Source organism: Manis javanica, chromosome 1 (genome assembly GCF_040802235.1).
Source record: "Manis javanica isolate MJ-LG chromosome 1, MJ_LKY, whole genome shotgun sequence".
Lineage (NCBI taxonomy): Eukaryota > Metazoa > Chordata > Mammalia > Pholidota > Manidae > Manis > Manis javanica.
The window spans coordinates 233,414,775-233,421,366 of record NC_133156.1 but is presented as its reverse complement, the minus strand read 5'-3'; the positions used below and the strand labels follow the sequence as shown (position 1 = coordinate 233,421,366).

Genomic DNA, 6,592 nt, shown 5'->3' with positions numbered 1-6,592 from the left:
TGTGTCTGAGTCTGTGCTGGCCGGTGTAGGTGAACTATCTCACTGAGTTCATGTCCACCCTCTTGGGAGGTGTGAACTTCATTCCTGGCACAGATGAACTAAGCTCAGAAAGGTGCTCGAGTTGCCTGAGGTTTAAGCACTTGTAAGCGAGAGAGAGTCAAGAATGGACCCCAAGTCGTTGAATCCCCAAGCTGGTTACTCTATGATGTTAGAGCCCAGAGGTTCTTGCGGCAAGTATAATAATAGCTCTGGGTTGCCAGGTTTGCCTGGGACTCAGGTAATGCAGCTTTCTACACGATTCCCCAGGAGAAGGAGCATCGACTACAAACCGGGTTGGAAGCCTCCAAGGAGGAGGCCACCGAGTACTCTGAAACCAGTGTCCACCAGCAGCTTTTCTCAGTCAGATTCACTGAGTGCCAGAGCTAGGTGGGCTCTGTCAGCAGTCCCATCTGCCATGTACCTCATTTAACAGAAGTATCCACCGCACAGAGAGGGGCAGTTCTATCCTGAAATGCTTAGTGACTGTCATTTCAGCGCAGGCTGCAGAAACAGACGTGGCAACAAAGGTGTTGGGCAGAATCAAGCGTGGGGTAAACACAGTCATGGAGCCCCATAGGAATGGTCCCCCCATCCACCCACAGCACTTGTCTGAATCTGTCAGGAGGTATCCAGGGTGGGGTGGCAGCTGAATTAGCCCAGAGAACTGGCTTTAGGTATGAAGAAAGAGATGGGCAGCAGTACTTCAGGCAGGGGAAGACCAGGACGTGGCTAAAGCAGAGGCTTTCTGGCGAACTGGACCAGACGTCCAAAGTCCCCAAGTGCTGCTCATCCACGTCACCTTGGTATCCCCAGCAGCGCCTGACCCAGTGCCCGGCAGGTGGACCGTGTGCAGTTAACAACTGTTAACTGATGTATGTAATTTATGTGTGGAAATTTACTTCCGATCCCAGGTTTCTAAGAAGCGCATCGTTAAAAACAGCCTGTGCGTGTACTGAAGCCCACCAGTGGCTTTTGCTAGAGTACAGATAGGCTGATTCAATTTCTTTGCTCTTTCACTGCCTGTTCATTAAGCAGAAATGGGCCTGCTGCCTAATGAGTGCCTGCTTGAGTTCTGTTCTGTCAAACCTTTGCATGTGTGGTCGAAGGGAGGGGGTCGTTGGCACACACACTTCCAGCCTCTCTGTAATGAGCTTCCACCCCGGTGAGAACGCAGAGAATCAGCAAGCTCCCTCCCTGTCAGTGTCTCAAGGCTTAGCCAGCAGAAATCTTTTATTCTCGAATCCCTGTGGGGAGAGGGCCTTCACCCCTTGCTACTTAATCTGGATCTGGAGCAGGCAAGTGGCCTGGGCCCCTGGGAGTGAGGGCAGCGGCTGGGGGAAGTGGCATGCCTGGGCTCTGAGTCTTTAGTCTCAGTATTAGCTGTGACCCAGCAAAACACTTAACTTTTATAAGGACCAAGGGTGGAGGATTAACAGCTAGGGCTTGTCAAGGGCTTAGTCCTGTCCCACGCTGGAGTAGTGACTGTCACCCTCGTCAGTCCAGGGAGTAACAGGGCAGAGTTATTTCAAATGGGGGATAGTCTGGGACCGAGACTTGACTACATGCAATCAAGGACAGGGGCCAGGGACTCACTGAGGTCCACCCGCTAACCAAAGCAACTCCACTTTCACAGTTTTACATTTGTTGTTCAGATGTAGACTTACAGGCACAAAGATGAAGAGGTCAAGGGCCGGCTGCTAGATACATTTGAAAACTACTGGTGAAGTCCAACTCTTGATAAAGCAACCAAAGTCCAGAGGAACCCAGGGCATTCCCAGAGCCACCCCGAGAGCAGGTAATGGGCCCTAAACTGGGGGCCTAAGGGGCAAGAGCTTTGTAAGTGGGAAGCCCTACATGAACTTTGGAGGTTTTGTTATCACCCACCCCCTCTGCCTCCGGCCTTACGTCCTTTCCAGGGTGGTCTTCTTTCCTGTTCCAGTCCTTCTCTTCAGTGATGAGCTCCGTGACCAATCTTTAATGGGTGTCAGATGCTGATCTGCAAGAATTATCAAATGTCTAACCCAAAGTGTTCTTACTCATCATCTATCTATGCCTTCTAGATGCTCTCATTTATGCAAGTCTTACAATTGCTCTGTGTGGCAATAGCAGACAAGGGCCAGGTAACTCAACATGGAGATGGAGTCCCCAGCTGAGCCCGTGGTTGAGCCCTGCTGGGTCTGTGTAATTCCTGTGCTGTGAGTCCTCAGTATATACGGTATATACGTGCTGTCATGCAGTGAAGCAAACGTGAAACAAAGACCTGGCCTAAGAGCCGAAGGGAAGGAGGAAACAGGAACCAACATCTATTTAATCCATTGATAAACTTTTCAAGGTAGGTAGTAAGTTTTACACATGTGTAAAGTGGCCTTGGACTAAGTTAATTGAAGGATGCTATCCAGTTAGCATCGAAGCCCTTTTGAACCCTGGTTCCAATCTCTAAAGTCACGCCATGCCATGCTGCTAAAGGAGACGCTGATGCCCCTCAGCATGGATACCTAAACACTAAAACTTGGGAGCTGTGACCAGGACCCCCCTCCCACCTACCCTGAGAATGTTCTCTGCAGCTCCCAGAGGCAAGGGACTAGAGGGAGGGGAGTGTATCATCAAAGCTAACGGAAGTTCTCACCTTTCCTGGCCTGAATCACAATTCACCTGCTTTTGGAAGGAAGCCTTTGCATACCTGAACCCCCTTCCTTCCAAGAGAAACTTCTCATCACACAGGCTGTTGATTCTTTTGAAGCTCGGGCATCTAGATGTAATGAGAAGTGAACAAGTTCGAGATGAGAAGATCTGAGTTCACAGGCCCATTCTGCCACTTGTTTCCTGAGTGAGCTGTGGCAAATCATGTCACTTGCAGAGCCTCAGTTTTCTCATGAGAAATGGGAACAAAGGGCTTTTTGTGAGGATAATAGATTTTATGTAAGTTTCCAGATTATTATGTACATTCTAAAGTAGTCTCTGTAAATGCTGTTACAGGGACAAATGGCCTAGCAAATACTACATCTTTAAGGTACCAAAATTAAGATTCCAAGTTGGACTTAAGGGTGAAGGCAAAATAGGACTCAACTAGGTGAGTCAGCCTCCAGTGAGGGATGAGCCCTGGGGTTCCCCACCTCAAGGTGCAGCTGCTACCCCAAGTGGGGCTCTTCCTCCAAGTCCCCTCAGAGCTCCTGAGCCAAGAGCCAGGCCCTGAGACCTCAGCTGAGGGGGAGAAGCAGGTAGAGATGGAGGGGAGCACCAGAGAAAGGAGCCTGGGCCATCAGGCCGAGCCTCCCCAGCTGTTTGTTTCTGACCTTAACCTTACAGACCCTTGGCCCAGACCACGCCTCCTAGAACCCCCAAGGTGTCATGCCAGCCCTGCTTCATTCACCTTGTGGTGAGCTGTCAACACCCTACCTGGAGGCCCAGTGGACCCTGTGCATTCTTCTCTGACGTGGGGGTGGGAGATATGGCCACATACGTTTTACTTTGAAGATGATGTCCTTGACACTGGGTCTTAAGAAACATTGGTGAAGGGGCAGGGCCCTGAATCTTCACAGAGTTCTCTCCCATCCTTTAATTATGCCCATCTTAATCAAGTCAGTCAACTCTTGCTCATCCTTGCTGGTCAGCATAATGTTATCAGTGTACTGGATCGATGTGATGCTTTGTGCATATCCAGGTGGCCCAGCTCTCTTCAGATTATGTTGTGAAAGATGCACAGCTCTGGGCATATTGGCTGATATATACTGGGTCCATTCCATGTCAGCACAAACTTTTTTTTTTAATCTTTCATAATTTGGGTAAAAAAGCTTGCATTTAGCAAAGCAGTGGCCACCTAGCCCGTACCTGAGGCCATCCTAATCTGCTCTAGCAATGATACCATATCTGGTGAAGCTGACGGTCGGCCGAGCTTGTGGCAGTCTACTGGCACTCAGGGTCCATCTGGTTTCTGCAGGAAGCAAACTTCTGTATACATGAGAATCTGAGAAGGACCTTGACCCCTTCACCCTTCAGACTCCTTCGGGTGGCACTAAACACCACCATCCGCCTGAGGATGTGATATTGTTTTCTAATTGCTGTCCTGACTGGGGGTGAGGTAGGTGGGTCACTGTTTCAGAGGACTCGTTCGGCCTTCATTACTATGCTAGTCTCATCCCACAGATCAAGGGCCCAGGTTGGGAGTTAATACAACCGCTAAGTATGTCAAACTCGATCACACATTTGGGGAATAGGGAAATGATAGTTGGGTATGTCTGCAGACCCAGTGGATCCCCTGTGAGGTGGGCAAGGGTGCTATTTATCACTCGGCCCCCTCTGTCTCCACTCTGATATGGGTTTCTGGGTATCAGTGTCAATCCTACTCTGTGTCTACAGGTCCTTGACGTGTCTGGATTTCTTCAGCAACAGTCATCCAAGTCAGTAGCTATAGTTCCCTTTGGGAAAGAACTGAGGACTCGTTACTGTATATAGTTGTGGCCTTGCAGAGTCCTGTTCTACTGAGAGGCCAGCTGCCTTTAATGTCAGTGGGTCTGGGTCAGAAAAACTTACTTCTTACCTTGTCTGGAACCTGGACAAAGTACAGGGCATCTTACCAGAGTCACTGTATCGCTTTCAGTCCCCGATCATCATTCCTTCTTTCTTTTTAACGCCTTGTGGACATCATGGTATTTGTGGTTTTCTATTTTTGGCAGTTAGTCATCAACACCTTACCTCTGCTGCTTCAGGGCCCCACCAGCCCACCGCTCTCTGTAAGCCACCTCCAGAACAGCCTGTCTTCCTTAGCAGTGACCTCTAGAAAGGAGCCATGAACTTAGTGATGTCTATTGCCAGTACGTTTCTGATTGTCTTGGTGGCCTTTTGGCCACCGTAAAACACACTCCTCTGGTGGATCTCCTGGCCTCACATATACATCCATTCCAGCATGTTCTCTTCCCCTCAGCTTTCATCCCTGTAATGCAGTTCCATTGCCCTGTGCATTTCTGTCCTATACTGTTCAAACATTTGAATCAGCACATTGGCCAGAGTATATATCTTTTCACCAGACATTCTATGAAAGTTAGAACTAGTGAAAGTTTCAGCAATTGGGCCACTACTTTGTACCAGAAACTATGTGGGTTCCTCATACCACCTGGCCTGGGGTCCTTGATGCAGCTGGCTGGCGAGCGATGCAGCTCCCAAACCCAAACCCATCTCACCACCTGGGGGAAGTGGGGGTGGGCAGTCCACCCACAGCAACTACTGCTATTAGAGATGAGGCCCTCATACACCATCTCTCTTAGTTGCTTTCTGAGTCACCCTGAGAAGAGCATGACCTCAGCTTCAAAGCTGAGATGGACCCGGGAGAGTTAGCAGCTGCAGCTCCCACTGAGTCACGCTCGAGGTCCTTTCGCAAAGAGGGTCCCGAGCCCTACCTGCCTAGGCACCCCATCTGGATCTCCAGTGGGAGAGACCAAGGGCATAACTCGCGGGGAAATGCACATTCCACTCTGAGGATTTGCTTTCTCCCTTTCCACAGGCATTGATCACTTCTGTGTAAGACGGGTGTGAGGCGCGGCTCACGCTCTAAGGAGCTCACTGCCTTGTTGGAGTGACACAAGTTTAAGGCCTCACATTTCTGGAGCCTATGGGATTCTCAGTCCACTGATCATTCCTTATTAAAAGGAAAAACTCCAGCCTCAAAGGGAACTGCACATCCTCCCTGGGCCAACCCACCCACAGCGAGGAGAAACAATGGGTGGTATCCTTCGGTCGGCTTTCCTGTGCTGGCAAGGAAGTGGAGATCTGGAGGGCCTGGCCGGAATCTCAAGCCCCAGTTCCTCCCTCTACCCCGGCTTCGGAGGCAGAGGCCTGGGGCCCTAGAGGAATCTGGAAAGGTGGTCTGGGCGGACTTCCTGGGAAGGGCCTGGAGGAGGTGCAGGAAGAGAGACCCACCCACCTCATGAGTATCGCTGCTATTTTTCTTCTGTTACCAGCCATGCTGTTTCCACAGTATCCTGGGAGGCAAAGACAGGGAGATGGAGAGATCTGCCCTGGGAGGCAATGATCGGCATCGTTTCCCATGAAGACCCAGAGTCAGGCCAGGACTCAGGTCTTTCGACTTCTAATAAAATGCTCATCTAACTGATCCAGACTTGGTTCAGGAATTTTAAAATATAAAAGCCTTATTAATAATAAAAACTAACATGTACCTTATGTCTTCTATGTACCTTATTACACTGTAGAGTTACCATTTTAAATACTTGCTACTCAAGTGACAAAAGAATTTAAGAATCACCCAGTTACGTCCCCCATTTATATGAGGTTGTGGACACCACAGGTCAGGGAGAGAAAGAAATGTAACAGCTGTTCTCACATCATCCTTCAGCACACGGCTCTGCAGTCACCTTCCTTCCAGGGGCCCTGCCTGGGGCCCTGCTCCACTGCTGGGCTGTGGACTCCTCAAAGGTGGGGCTCAATAATGTGTCTCTCTAGTCCCAGGGACCCACATGGGTCCCAGCACAGAGCCAGCATTCATCAGATGTGTGTGCAATGACTGTGGACCTCAGGGTCAAGCCAGAGCCGCACACCTAAC

At 49.9% G+C, this 6,592-nt stretch overlaps 1 long non-coding RNA gene across 1 annotated transcript; it reads left to right on the top strand.

Moving 5' to 3' along the window:
• The first annotated feature begins 1,706 nt into the window (after positions 1-1,706).
• On the top strand, positions 1,707-6,176 carry LOC140844423 (uncharacterized). The gene is made up of 3 exons (XR_012122677.1): positions 1,707-1,834; positions 2,100-2,371; positions 5,537-6,176. It is a non-coding gene; the product is annotated as an uncharacterized lncRNA (long non-coding RNA).
• Positions 6,177-6,592: the final 416 nt, after the last annotated feature.